The sequence below is a fragment of the Myripristis murdjan genome, chromosome 17 (genome assembly GCF_902150065.1).
Source record: "Myripristis murdjan chromosome 17, fMyrMur1.1, whole genome shotgun sequence".
NCBI lineage: Eukaryota > Metazoa > Chordata > Actinopteri > Holocentriformes > Holocentridae > Myripristis > Myripristis murdjan.
The window spans coordinates 34,655,026-34,671,271 of NC_043996.1; positions in this window are offsets into that span (position 1 = coordinate 34,655,026).

Consider the following 16,246-nt stretch of genomic DNA (forward strand, 5'->3'; position numbering starts at 1 on the left):
TGTACTAAGTTCAACTGCAAAGGGCGAGTGTGACATTCAGCTCTTTAACAAGACTTTCCAAGACAAAAGATGAATCACTCTGCGTGTCAAGGAGAGCATATGTAAGAATTTCCCTCTGAGGTTCTTTGTCAGATGACACAAATACTGGGACAATACTAGAGGTGGCAGAGGCATTATGAATAAGTGCATGAGACAAGGCTTTATGAACTTCCTGACTTGCTCCTCCCTTTGTAGGAGTGGGAGTGCCATTTCCTGTATCACCAGACTGCTTCTTCTCTCTCCTCATGCAGACAGGTGGGATGGCGTCGACCACACACTCCACAGATATGTCTAGTTCTACACTCCTTTGTGATGTGTCCTTTGCGCAGGCAGCCAAAGCAAAGACGATTTTGATGTATGAATGACCTTTTATCTTCCATTGACTTAGAAGCAAAGACAGGGCATTTGGCAATGCCATGAAGCTCTTCCTTACAGACAAGGCAGGGCATTTTTGGCTTAGGAATGGGAAGGCTTTCTGATGGCTTGGATGTCCTGAGAGTAAGATCCTTAGCTTGAGCATTAGTACTTAGAGACTTTGCTTTTTTAGAGAATTTATCATCTGATCTGGAACTAAACAAGAAGGGAGAGGCGATAGGATTACAGGCTATACGAGCCTCCTTTTGCACAAATTCAGTAAAGCATTCAAGCTTGGATATTCTCCAGATTTATCAAGTTTTTCCACAACAATTTGGCTCCATTTACGCACAATCCAATCAGGCAACTTCTTTAACAGCTTATGATTTTCTTCACTGTCATTTAAAATAGTCAATCCTTTAACATGAGGCATAGCCTCTACACAGCTCTTTAAGAAGTCAGAAAAGTCTCTAAGTGCAAGAAAGTCATTTGGACCTATCTTAGGCCATTTCATCAGCTTATCTCGAAAGGCTTTTTGAACAACAAAAGGACTGCCATACCTGTCCTTCAAGACAGACCATGCGCCTTCATAAGCATCTTCAGAGCTCCGGTAGAAAAATCCCTCTACGGCCTTACGTGCCTCACCAGCAAGGTAGCTTTTCAAATACAGCATTTTTTCACTAGCAGGAATAGGTTTACGGTCAATCAAAGTTGTGAATGACATCTTAAAGTCCACAAACTTCAATGGATCACCAGCAAATGTGGTAGGCTCAGGAACAGGAAGGCAGTTTAAGGTAAGTGAGCTTGCAATTGCTTCGGCAAAGATGGCTGCTGTAGCTGTTGAGCCCTGGGAAGTGTCATGGCCTTGGGAGGTGGCTGCTGTATCTAGCTGTCTATTTAAATTCATGACAGGAGCCATTCTGCCAACAAGGACGGGATTGTCACACTCACCAACAGCATCACCTTCAATCTGATTGTATGTTCGAACTCGAGCTGCAGCCACTTTAACATCCATTTCTGCTTGCATCAGTTTTAGTTTTGTTTTTTCCTCCTCTAATTTCATGTCAACTTCTGCTTGCTTTTGTTTTAATTCTACCATCATTTGTGACTCATGAAGTTTCCATTCACTTTCCAGTTTGCTAAGCTTGACTTGCTGAGCTTGTATCTCCTGCATAGACTGTGCTTGCTCCAATTTGGCTGCAAGTTCTGCTTCTGCATCCGCTCGCTTACTTGAGGTTTTAGAAATGGCTGACAAGTTATCCAAATCATCAGCAAGAACACTCTCTGTGTTTGTGCCACCAAAGACAGATTCATATTCATCACGATTCAAAGTCAGTCCTTTCCTTCTCAGTTTCAGGTTTAAAGGACTTTTGATCCAGACCTGTTTCCAGCCGTCTACTCACAAGGTCACAGATTTCTGTAGTCAGCGTATTACAAGCATCAATTTTCTGTACAACATCAGCAGTGTTAAGAGAATTACGTTGAAGTGGTTCATAATTTTGATTTACACGATCATATCCTCTTTGAATTTGCTTATTTATATTATCCAAATCCTCCTTCAGACAGAATTTCTTAAGTTTTGTCCTGGCTTCTTTAGCTATCTTCTTCCAGGATTCATAAGCCTTCATAAATGCCTTCAAGTGCCTTTTAGCTTCCTCTTCACGCATTTGTCTGCCTTTTTCTGTGAGCCGCCGCTCACGGGAGCCAGAGACTGTTTCCTGCACCTCTGTAGGCCTTTCATTCTCTCTATCTGGTGAAGATTCTTCTACAGGACTAAGACCCAAGTTTTTCTCTTCTGTGGAGTCTCCCTTTTCCGCTGGCATTGTTTAATATAATCAACTACTTGAGTGTATTTGACTAAATGTAAAATAAAAAAAATAACTGTGATTTAAGAGTACTGTATGCTATAGTAGGCTACACTCAAACACTGAACACTAAACCCCCAAAATATGACAGGGTAAAATATTTTAAATTGACATATCAAAAACGGACCCTGCAGAACCATATAAAATTTAGCTTGATTATTTAACCTTCAAATAAAACCTTTACCATATGCAACAATTTCAGGTTAAACCTTTCAGTATTTGAAACATTGCAATAACCATTCAATTTTATACAGTCTATAATCCCATCAGCATTTAAACAAGTTTCAAACACAAACATTTAATCATTTCACATGGCAAACTCAATCAAAAAATCACCAAGCAGCAATTCAGTTCGTCTTAGAGTAATCCTGAAAACAGGACAGTACATTTGGATAATAGCGTTAACCAGACACGGCGCCCCGCACACGCTTATCACGCACTGCGCGTAGGGCACCAAGTGCCTTGGGGGGCACCAAAAAAAAAAAAAACAAGCTCGTGAAAAATCATAATAATAGTAATCATAATAATGATATATTTAAAATTGTGTAAAGTGTGTAAAACATGTTAATAGATATCAGACACGGCGCCCCGCACACGCTTATCACGCACTGCGCGTAGGGCACCAAGTGCCTGGGGGGGCACCAAAAAAAAAAAAACAAGCTTGTGAAAAATCATAATAATAGTAATCATAATAATGATATATTTAAAATTGTGTAAAGTGTGTAAAACATGTTAATAGATATAAGCAATACAAAAATAACATAGGCTTATTTGCTCGAGAAAAACATGAATCTCCTGCGCGGCCCTCTCCCAAGTCTACCTTTGGTGCCCCCTCCCCCATCCCCTAGTGGTTTGCTCCATTACGCTTCAATCGCAAGTTTGGCAGACCTGTATTTTCGGACATGTCATCAAAAAGGCAACAAGAGTCGGGGGCGGAAAAGAGGAAAAAAAAGAAACAGCGAGATGATGCTCGCGCGTCACTTGCAGGTAAGACAATAACAAATGTTAATTTTGTTACTTTTTGCCCTAGTATGCATGTCTATGCTCGTGCCAGATAATACTACCGTCAACAACCTTTGTAACGTTAGCTCCCACTAGCCATGCTCAGACGTAACTGTTACGTTTCAAATAATTGATGCTGGGATAGCTAGTTATTTTTAGTTGTGTATATGGATATGGATCTGGAGTTGAGATGTCTGTATTTGGCGTTTGTTATGTTCTATGAACCAGCGAGTATGTGATTGTGTAGTGAAAAACAAAAATAATGAGTTGATGAATGGAAAACGGGTCTTGGTAACCTGAACTTTGATGTGATATGCCAAATTAGACAGGTTAGACTGATTGGACTGATTATCAGCCCTCTTACACCGGCGATGTCGGCACCGACAGGATTCGACATGCTGACGTTACATAACGGTGTCTCCGTGACCGTTTAAGATATTCAGAAACATCTGAAACCGGAGCTTTGCGCCTATATAGAGTGCCATTACGGTAGCACGTAGGACTACTGACACTTCGACCGTCCAATCACAGAAGATTCCCCGATGTGTCACAAGTTTGTAATGTGAGCTTGTCACTACCGTAACTCCTGAACCAATGGTGCTATCGAAAAAAGCAGAGAGCCGGAGCTTTCCGATGGAGTGCGGATACACCAGTCATTACGGTGACCCACTGGCCGGCAGCTCACACAACATTTTCGTGAGGTTCATAGGCCAAGAGCGACATCTGCTGGTGAAACTGTAATTTGAAAAAATCAGTATTAATTGTGTAGATTTCCCCTCTTCATATTCATAGTTTTCAAACTATGTACAGAATTTTTATATTGTGCCCCATTAATCCTTGTCTATAAAGGTAAAATAATAAATTTTTCATGTACCGGTGTTTTAAATATAGGCCTACATAATACTATAATTAATTTTGAAATATTTTGGTACCATGGTTCAAAACTGTATTTCACTGTAGAATCCCTGAGTATTTTGTCTTGTATTTGTGATTACAGGCTCAATGCTTCGATATGTTCAAGGAGGAACACAAAGCAAAGTGGAAGATCCAGGTGATCAACCATCCACAAGCGGACAGTCACCAACCAGCAGGTCTATAGACTCTGCGGCAGCACCCAGCCCTGACCAACAAACATCTACCAGTTCAGGTACAAATACAGTTCATCATGCAGCCACCACTTCGGAGGGCAGAGTGAGTCCTGTCACTGAGAGACCATCAGCATGTGACAGTTTGGAGACACATGTGCCCCCTCCAACTGATCCCGCTCTGTGGCCAGCACACATTTTAGATGCTGATCGTGTGGAAATTGTGCGGAGAGGTCCTTTCAAAATCAGTCCTGATTTTAATTTTCCAAAGGGACATGATGGAAGAGCATTTCATACCAGCCTCCAGTTCAAAATTCTTCCAAATGGAGAGAAGGTTAACAGAAGCTGGGTAGTGTACTCTCCACAGAACAATGCTGTGTTCTGCTTCGCATGCAAGCTTTTTAGTATGAAGGATATAAAGCTGACTTCAGAAGGCCACAGTGATTGGTCTAACATCAACAGCAGTTTGAGGGGTCATGAGTGTAGCCAAGACCATACACAGAGCATGCTTAAGTGGAGAGAACTTGACACACGGCTAAAGAAGGGCATGGCAATAGATCAGCAGGAGTTAGCATTACTAGAGGCAGAAAGGAAAAGGTGGCAAGACATTCTCAAACGCTTGCTCTCAATCACTCTCTCACTGGCTTCAAGAAATTTGTCTTTTAGGGGCTCTTCTGACCGTCTGTATGAGCCAGACAATGGGAACTTCTTGAAGGAAGTAGAGCTTTTGGCAACATATGACCCTGTAATGGAGAATCACTTGGCCAAAATAAAACATGAAAGTCCCCACACACACTACCTCAGTCATGAGACACAAAACGAACTAATTCAGATAATCTCTTCAGAAACATTACGCACCATTGTGAGACATATCCAGTTAGCAAAATACTTTTCTATCATTCTTGACTGTACTTCAGATGTAAGTCACAAGGAACAGATGTCAGTGATAGTGCGCATTGTCTGTTTCCAGCAACAACCAGACATTAAAGAATACTTCCTGGGATATATTGATGTGGAGGAAACTACTGGCCTTAACCTGTCCAATGTTGTCCTAGACAAGTTGAAGGAGCTTGGCATTCCATTTGAGAATTGTCGAGGACAGGCCTATGACAATGGAGCCAACATGAAGGGGAAGAAGCAAGGTGTTCAGGCTAGACTGCTACAGTTAAATCCAAGAGCACTGTTTGTTCCTTGTGGAGCTCACACTATGAATCTTGTCATAGCTGATGCCGCCAAGTCCTCTCAGGATGCCACTGGCTACGTTGGGTATTTGCAGAAGCTATTCAATTTCTTCTCAGGTGCAACCCAGCGATGGGCCATTTTGACAAAGCATGTCAAACTGACACTGAAATCTTGGAGTGACGTTAGATGGGAGAGCAGGCTCCAGAGTGTAACAGCTGTCCGGAATCAAACAAAAGAAGTGAGAGATGCTTTCCTGGAGGCCAGGGAGGCTGTAAATGATCCAGTGGCAAAAGTGGAGGCTCAAGCTCTTGCTGAGGAAGTAGCCTCATTTCGATTTTTGATTTGCTCTGTTGTGTGGTGTGAACTTCTTACCACCACAAACCAGGTGAACAAGCTTCTTCAATCCAGTTTCATGCAGCTTGATATTGCTGTCAGGCTCATTGACAGTGCCAAAATCAACCTCTCCAAATACAGACAGTCTGGGTTTGACGAGGCTGTGTCAGCTGCTAAGGAACTCTGCGACGCCCTGAATATAGAACCGGAGCTTAAGGCGAAGAGACTCAGGAGCACAAAAAGGCAGTTTGCATATGAAACTGTTGATGAGCCCTTTGATGACGCCCTTAAAAAGCTTGAGGTCACATTTTTCAACTGTGTTGTGGACTCTGCTTTAATGTCACTACAGGAGAGGTTTGAGACCATGAATCAAGTCAAAGAAAGATATGGAATGCTGCTTGATTTCAGCAAAGTGAACGGAATGTCCAAGGAGGACTTAAAAAAACACTGCAGTGAAGTACACAAGACACTTACGGAAAAGGGAACAGCTGACATTGATGGACCTGAGATGATGCAGGAAATCATCAACCTTCCTCAGCTACCACCACAGACATCTGCCTTGGAAATGCTGAAATTTCTTCATGAAAATCAGCTTCAAGAGGTATATCCCAATCTGTGGATTGCTCTTCGGATTGCACTGACTATCCCTGTCACAGTTGCCTCTGCTGAGCGAAGCTTCTCAAAACTTAAGCTCATTAAAACATACCTGCGTTCATCAATGGGACAGGAGCGTTTAAGTGGTCTGGCTGTCATCAGCATCAATGGGGAAATCGCTCAGAAACTGTCATATGATGACCTCATTGCTGATTTTGCAGCCCAGAAATGCAGACGTGTGCCTCTGTAGGGCCTCTGACAAGTGGTGCTTGCACTTTCAAATTCGTATTTAAAGTTCCTTATTCAAGGACTTAGTGACTTAGTGACAACTTAGTGACATTTATTTGGTGTCATTTATTTTTTATTTTATTTATTTATTCGAGTGTTTGGTGCCATATTTAGTTAGTGTTTAGCCAGTGTGTTTTAAAGATGTTATTATTATTATTTATCTCTTATTTTGAACAGTTTTTGAACCATAAATGTTGCAAAGTTATATTGTAAAATAAAGAGAAAAACAATGAGAAATACTGAGTTATTGTTCATTTCAGGTGGCGGTGGCGGCGGCGGCGGCGGCGGGGGGGGGGGGGGGGGCACCACAAAGCATTTGTGCTTAGGGCACCCAAATGGCTAGCGCCGGCCCTGGCGTTAACGACAGTCTCTCACCGCATTGTGATTCATTTACGACCTTGCCTGAGTGAGTCGACGGATCAAACGAAGGCAGGTGCGCAGGCGACGAAGACGACAATCCGAACCATGGCAGAGACTTCAGGTGTAGCGTCGAGTTTTCACTGTAGCAGTCCCCCGGAGTAAAACGACTGAGAGTCTCAACTGATGCGTAGTTCTCTTTATTAATCAAGCTCCAATTCATACGACACCGTGAAAACTGCATTGAAAAGATATGCAAACATTTCACAAAATAGCGCACCCACAAATAGCACACCAAAAATATTATGTAAATAAATAAAATCACTACGCTAAAATTTATACACATGTAGTCATAACAATCAAACATACCTCGCTGCGCTCTCCAAGGAATGCACATATTAAATACCGTAGACCTTCTTTCAGCCATAAATGTATGGAAGACAGGCAAAAGATGAAACTCAACAATGCAAGAAATGCGTGTGAGGTGCCAATAAGCCAGCAGGCCCAAGCGAAGTGTTCACCTGCTGGCTGCCTTGAAAGCTGTGAACTACGAAGCTACCGGGACAAATTTCAAATGGCACAGGTGAATAGCTTCCGGGTCACACATAAAGGTCACTCAAAACAAAAAACAAAAAACACATTCAAAATGTTACAAAATAAATTACAGACATGCCCATAAACCATCCCATATTATTATTGATTTTAAATAAACAAACACAAAATCTCATCTAGCCTATATGGTCCTTTACAATCGGTGTTTATTAAAAGATCAATTGTGGAGAAGAGGAATTTATCATTCTTTTTATCTGCGATAAGTTTTGAGAAGTGGGAAGTTCTTGCCCGTTTAACTGCGCTATTATAAATTCTGAGTTTTTCACGGAATATGTCATAGTGTACTGTCAGTTTGGTTTTCCTCCATTTCCTTTCTGCACTCCTGCAATTTCTTTTCAGACTCATTTCTCCAGGGGGATATAGATTTAGTTTTTATTGTTTTTGTTAAAAGTGGAGCCACTGAGTCAAGGGCTAACCTCAGTTTAGTGTTAAAATTATCGACAATAAACTCACAGGGTGCAGGTAAAATTTCGGCGGGGGTATTATATAAAATCTCAATAAAATTTGCAGCCGCTCCAGAAGTAAGATGGCGCTTCCTCACTGTTCTCACCGGGGCCTCCTGTTTAATAAAACTGGCAACCTTAAAAAATACACAATAGTGATCTGACACAGCCAGGTCGACAACAGAGGACACACCAGTGGACAGGCCATAGGTTATGACCAAATCCAGGGTGTGTCCTCTGTTGTGAGTAGGCTGTGTGACATGCTGCGTAAAATCCATACAGTTTAATATATTTAAAAATTCAATAGTGATGGGGTCTGAAATATTATCTATGTGTAAGTTAAAATCACCAGTTATTATGACTTTGTTATATGAGGAGTGTATAATTGATAAAAGTTCAGAGAATTCACTAATAAAAGAGGAAGCGTGTTTGGGTGGTCTATAAATTGTCATACAAAAAATAGGGGGACTGCTAAAAACAAATGCATGATACTCAAATGTGTCGTAATTTTTTTGTGGAATTTCCTTCGGTAAAATAGAGTTAGAGGAGATTGTTGCAGTCCCGCCACCTCTTTTACCACTCCTGTTAGAAAATAAAAAAATAAAATTTGGTGAGCAGGCCTCAGTGAGAACAACTGGTGCATCAGCGCCCAGCCAGGTTTCAGTGAAAAAGAGACAATCAATCTTGTTATCTAAAATCAGATCATTAATAATAAAAGACTTGTTTGCTAAAGAGCGAACATTTAAAAGTGCCATAGTGAGGGTTGCAGGTGGACTGGTTATCTGTGAATCATTGTTCTGAGTATTAACATAAATCAAGTTTTGACGGGAAAAGCGGGGAGGTTTAACAGAAAAAGAACAGTGGTTGTGTAGTGGCCTATTATTTGTGATGACTGGGATGAATGTGGGTTGCGAAATGCGTCAGTCGGCGAGACTGGCGAAATGGTTGGAAAGGTGAGAGGCTAGAACAGAGATTCCCTTATTGTTGAGATGGAGATTGTCATACCTGTACAGAGGTGAGGCCGGTCGGTGGTAGTTGGTGGCCCGTGAGCAGGTGGTGCTGGATGGATGCAGCACCACGGCAGGCTGCGAAGGGGGGAGCCCACTAGCGGAGGATTTATGCGGCTGGCTGTTCTTCTGTCTCACGGTGGACCGGGCAGCCACCCGATCGGCACCAGCATCAGGTGGAGGGGTGACAGCGCCAGAAGAGCCGCCTTTCCTCCGGCCAGCTCCAGGAGGACCCGCAGCGGCAGCGGAAAGGTGGACGGGCATTGCAGCAGCCGCCGCGATAGGAGCCGTGACCGCGGCGGGAGACAGCGCAGCCCTCGCCCCACTCACAGCGGCTGGACGTGGACTAACGTTAGCCGTCATCAGAGCCGCCGACCCCGCAGCCACCGGCACGGCCTCAACAGCAGGGACCGTCACGGCAGAAGCACGGTCCGGAGCAGCATCAGCCTCGGCCATGAGGACATCAGCAGGGTGGACTGTGACATCGGGTGGTAGCATGGTGAAGCGGTTTGTGAGGTTGAGTTGCGGAGGAGAGGTGACTCGGGACTTGACCCTCTTACCTCCACACACCACCTCCGACCAGAGAGCCTTTGCGCTGGGAGTGGAACATGAGGAGGGCCGGCAGCGGGACAAAGATGGATCCCAGAGTGTTGGGAATTCCTCACGTTCATACAGGGACTGAGCAGTTTGCGTTGTGTATAGTTAGTTGCGTGGATGAAGTACGTCATTTACGTAACCTACGTCAGTTACGTAAGACGTCTGGGAGCGGCGCAGTGAGTTGGAGTTAACTTTATTACGGCGGTTGCCGGTATAGAAGTCAAAGACGATACACTTCTACCTCATTCACCGCTGTAACCGCATGTAATATTCTCCACTGACTACATTAAACAGTCAAATCGACCTTTTGATGACTCATTGCTCTCTGATAGGAGCCCTGTAGCGGACAATAGTTTTTTCCAGCGACTATTCAGGGTCAAAACCCAACATAGGTCCTTCGAGCCGGATCTTTGGCTACCACAGAAAGATGTCATCAGAAGAACAATCACCATTTTTCTCCCACCCTGATGCTCCAGTAAGACCCTCAAGGCAACGTCTTGCACCCAGGCACTTGGAGGATGATATCCTTGACTACAGCCATCACCGACCTGCCCTTTCCTCCCGCCCCACCGAGAGAGAGCCAGAGGAGCAGAGAGGAGCAGCAGCCGCAGTGAGTAGCAGCCAAGCACATATTCCCTCCAACCTGGCTAGGCGCACTGCCACACTTAGCCCCAGCTCAACTGAACCTCTGAGCATGGTTTCATTGAGGAAACTACTCGAGAACATTTCTGGGAAGGAAGAGGAAGAGGCTGCTGAAATGGCTCAGCTCGTCGACCGCCTAGCTCATTATGAGAAACGACAACGTCGTCGTCAGGACTTATTGGAGCGCATTACATCATACCTAGAAGAGGAAGTAGATGAGGCTCCCCAACATGTGGAGAATACAGCACCACCACTCACTGTGACCCCTCGCGGTATTAATCCAGATGGTCCATTACATTCCTTTCCTCAGCTGATGAACCAGTCACATGACCCAGAGTCTCAGACTGAGAAACAGATCACCAACCACACACCTATGGAGCCAGTGGTTAAGCCAAAGATGAGAGTACATACTCACCTAGAGGAGATGGAGCGATCACGCCCACGCAGCGACACACCAGGCAGTGATGCACAGTCCCCCACTCCTTCCTACTGTAACACTGGATTCATACCAATTAATCCAGCCCCGCAGCTCCATCATGACTCACCACCATCACCAATGTCTTCTGGTATGATGACTCCTGTACAGGGCATGCAACAGCACATCGCCAGTCCACAGCCCATACGGTCGCAGCCCATTGGATCATTTCGTCCTTATGCTGCTCTGGGTCAGAGCTCACTGCCTCCAGTGCAACAGCAGCTTGCTGCTTCAGGTCCTGCACAACCACAGTTTACTGTGCCTCACAGCTATCCCACTGGGCCAAACCCACAGCTGCAGCCAACAGGTGGCCCAATCTCATCGGCCCCATACCATGATTATTTGTCATCACTGGCTCCACTGCCTCAAACCCTTTCTGCTCCCCACCAATGACCGGTCCAGCCCCAGCGGTCTCTCATCAGTTGCCTCCAGCCCAGACTGTAGCACCGCCAGGCTTCGGCGTGTCTCATCCTCCCCTGTATGGAGCACCGAATCCTACTATTCCCGACTTCTCCTTTGAAAGTGAAAAGGAGTTTGCTAATCTGAAGCTAGCTTTGGATAACCTACTTGAACCTCACCGGGAGCTGACAGAGCAGTATAAGTATCATGTATTGCTGGAGCACCTTAAACTACCAGAGGCTCAGATGATAGGTCAGTCTTGTCGCCACCACCCATACCCGTACTCAGCAGCTATGCAGGCCCTACAGCTGCAGTATGGCCAGCCACACCAGCTGGCCCAAAGTGAGATAGCAGCAATTCTCACCTCACCCGATGTGAAAGCTAACGATCCCCGTAGCTTCCAGAGCTTCTCTCTACGGGTTCATCTACTGGTCAGCATGTTGCTTTCCCTGGAGGGACCCCGAGGTATTGAGCTCAACTGTTGTTCTCATGTGGATCGCCTGCTTAGCAAGCTACCAAAGTACCTCCATGATGGTTTCATTGAATCCATGCAGCTTCAAGGGAAACTCAACTCTACAAGTCTCAACCCGTACAATCTGCAGGACTTCGCTGGATGGCTCCAGTCCAAAGCCCAGCAGCAGCGGCTGTCAAGTCGGCTAGTACAGCGCTACCAGCAAGAGAAGCCTACAAGCAGTGGGAGGGAGAAAGCCCCAGCCAAGACCAAAAGTCAAAGTGTGACTGTCTACTAGGGATGGGCGGGGTTAACCGGGTACCCGACTATCCGAGGGGAGAATTTGTTACTCGGTTACAAATCACTACTCGGTTATCCGCGGCATACAAAAGTGCCCAGTCCAGCTTAGGATCAAACTACATTTATACAACAGGTAGATCCGACTGAGCAATCTGATTGGTCAATCAGACGTTTAGAATGTGCTCAAATGAGCAATTGAGTACGGCTAGCCGTGCTTAAATGGAAAAAAAACAAAAACAAACTCATCACTGAACATATTACTCCTCCCGCAATATTAGCTATTTCCTGAGTCTGTGTGGTTTCCATGGCAACGCAAAACGTTTCACTGAAAACCCGCATCAAATGCCGCTGTCAGCTTTGTTCGCCTGCATAATGGACCGCTTGGTTGTCAATTTTGATTTGTTTGGCGACCTAAGTTTGGATAAACGGCTGAGCGAGGAAGACAAGACAGAAGAGAAAAAGGAGAGATACGAGAGAGTGACGAGTGAAGAGCTGGATCAGCTGGAAAGGTCAGGAAATGAAGCCGGTATGGCCCGGTCAACGTCTTGGGCTGTCAAATGTCTACAAGACTACCTGACAAACACCGGGCAAACAGCTGATTTCTCACCTGTAAGGAAAGAAGAGCTAAACAAGATCCTCCGTGAATTTTATGGGGCTTTAATTTCTAGGCTATAATAGAGAATGAAATGGGAGTCAGCACCACGGACAGTAGGCTACCTGTAAGATTTTCCACGGAGATGTGCGGCTATAACTTTTTTCTTGTTATTAATGTGCTAATGTAATCAGTTATTAATCAGCCTATTAATCGTTATTAATTTGTTTAGTCTTTATGAGTTGCCAAGACCATTGATTTAATTAATTTGTCAATTCGTTTGCATCTGTACACTGACGTGAACATTTAATAAATCGACACATCTGAGAAAACTGTCGTCTTTATTTCAGAGGTAAATTGATAACAGCCTGAAAAGGTAATTAGCAAAAGCCTCCGAAAGGTGGGGTTGAAATTATATAACTCTGTTCAGCCTTAATGTTACTGCTTACTGTTACTTTTGCTGCTTAGCCACATTAATCGGAGCTGACGTTAAATTGGAGTGACACACCGCCAGCTGAAATAAAACATCGGCCGGTGAGTTTATGAAAAGACAGATGTTTGTTGTGGTGCTGACACTGGAAAGCAGTAGCCTGTATTTAAATATAACTGTTAATATAAGTTGGTTGTAGATAAAGATCAGCTGTGTCGCTGTCACGGCACCTGTTAGATTAAAAATGACTGAGAAGTCGGCAGAAGTAGGCTATAACTATCGGTCCATGAAAAAAAAAATTCCAGCGGATATTCTATAGTAACAACATGATTGAGCTAGCAAATAAATAATTTAGTCTAACATCTAGATAGATGTACATTTTCAATTTTCAGAGAGAGGGTACCTACTTAGCTATGCGCATCCACACCGAAGACTGCTTATTCCGTCAGCTTCGTGAACACTGGTTGAGACCGATTTATTTAATAAATGGATTCAACCACGCACACCAGGAAGCATTTATACATGTGTATTTTATTTAGCCTACTCGGACATGGATAAAACATGAAAGCAGTCTACCACCAAGATAACGATGACTGTGAAAAAAGGAGCAGAGTCCACAGACCCCCAGGTATCTGGCTCATCTATACAGTCCAAACCAAAGAAGGTGCCTAAGGTACATTGCCTGTTCTGCAACAGCAAAGATCACTACATTACACGTTGCAACAGCATCACAGCACAATCAACAAAGGATTTTGTTAAATGGATCACTGAAGGAAAGCGCTGTTGGAAGTGTGCTCGTTCTCACTCACCAGAGTCATGCAACCTTAAGAAGCCCTGCAGTGACTGTGGAGACATCCACCTTCAAGTCCTCCATAGGGTAGCCCAAGATAGTTCCATCAAGCCTCCGCCTAGCACCTCAGAGAGTCGGATCTATCTGACACCCTCCATCCCATCAGGTAAAGTGCTTCTGAAAGTGTTGCCAGTCCTTTTACACAGTAACTCCAACTCAGTGGAGACCTTTGCAGTTTTAGATGACGGTGCTCAGCGAACCATGATCCTACCCCCAGCTGTACAGAAGCTCCAGCTATCTGATGAGCGAGAGACCCTCGCCCTCCGAACTGTACGTCCTGACATTACTCACCTCAGTGGATCTACGGTCACTTTCGAGATCTCCCCCAAAGATAACCCAGGGAAACACTATAAGGTTCAGGGAGCATTCACTGCATCAGGACTGGATTTGGTGGAACAGAGTTATCCAGTTCAGACGGCATGCTCATCTACGGAAGATCCCCCTTCAGCCCTTCCACAACGTTCGACCACTGGTGCTAATAGGATCAGACCATGTCCATCTCATCACGGCCACCGAACCGGTCCTCCGAGGTGACAAAGGCGGCCCTGTAGCCATTCGTACTACCCTTGGGTGGGCTCTACAGGGTGCTGAAGAAGGTGATACAGGTCAGACATCGGTGCATCAGTGTCTCTTCCTTTCAGTTGCCAGTCCTGAGGACCTCCTCTACCGAAATGTTGAGAGACTGTGGCAGCTCCAGAGAGGATCAGGAGGCTATAAGTCTTCTTGAGAACAGAACTCAGCGGGTAGACATCAAGGGAGTCCAGCATTACGCTACACCTCTCCTGCGCAAATCAGACGCACCCAAACTGAAAGGTTCCATCCAGTCTGTCGCAGCTAACTTGAGGAGCACTGAGAGGAGACTCAAGAAAGACCCAGAGAAGGTGACTGTCTTAGAGTTCTCATCGGGCCTGAAAATTAAGACCCGACCCGACCTGGGCCTGACTGGGCCAGCCCGAGGCCCGACCCGACCCGACTAATTAGCCGAACTTTAGGCCCGATAGCCCGATAAAGCCCGAAAAAAAAATCGCCAAATTCGCCATTATTTAGCAGAGCCGGTCGGCCGCGGCACCGGGGCACCATCAGTCGGTATCAGGCGAGCCGGCCGCGGCACCGGCCAGCATGAGGCAGCTCACTTGTCAGATCCGGCAGACCTGACGGGTGGGCGCGGTATCGGACGGTGCCGCGTCCGGCCCGCCTGATGCCGACTGATGGTGCCGCGGCATGTGCGGGTCAATACGGTAGTCTAGAAAACTGGAGATTTTTTTTTTTTTTCTCGTGCGCCCCCAAGTAGATTGCGCCTTGGGCAGTTGCACTGCCCATAGCAAAAACTGTCCCTGCTGCCGAGTCTGCCAGCACAGCGGGATACTGCTGCAACTCTCTCTCACTTGTTTGCGCTGCGCATGCACAGCTGGTTGTCTGTCTGTCACTGAAAGTTTAGCCTCCAAATCCAATCCAGTCTCTCACTCTCTCCACCAGTCACATAAAAATGAAACATCATAATCAATAACAGAACACATAATTCTATTTTTTTATTTAAAAAAAAAAAAAAAAATCCCCCACAGAACCCGAAGCCCGACCCGACCCGCCCAATTCACGTAAATTTTAGGCCCGACCCGACCCGAAAATGTTGGGTCGGGTCGGGTCGGGTCGGGTCGGGTTCGGGCAGAATATGAGAACTCTAGACTGTCTATTCTGCAGAGATTGCCAGGCTCATACAAGCAGGATATGTTGCCAAGCTCCAGCCTGAAGAGGTAGACCAGTCAGGGGAGTCCTGGTACCTTCCACATCACTTGGTACACCACAATGGTAAGCCAAGACTGGTCTTCAACTGCTCGTTCAGGCATCAAGGTATGTCGCTGAATGACCAGCTGCTGCCAGGGCCTCCACTTGGACCATCCTTGATAGGAGTCCTCCTGCGGTTCAGACAACATCAGATTGCTGTCAGTGGAGATATTCAGGGAATGTTTCATCAGATCCGCCTACAACCAGAGGACAGACCCCTTCTCCGATTCACAGTAGCGGTTTTAGGCACGGGCGAAGCGGGCAGCCGCCCGGGGCGGCATATTTTCATATCACGTGGGGGGCGGCATGAGCGCAAAAAAAAAAAAAAAAAAAAAAATCATCCTCGCTGCAAAGCAGTTTTCTATTACCGTATTCATCTGAATATAAGACAATATTTTTTCCACTGAAAATGCCCTGAAAAAACGCCCTCGTCTAATATTGGGGTCTAAGCAAATACACATGTATTGTGCTTGCATATAAACCAGTAGGTAGGCTCGCCTGATGCCGCAATTACCGGCGAATGGCCGCATTGCGCAGTCAATAATCAACCATGTTGTCTGTGTCATT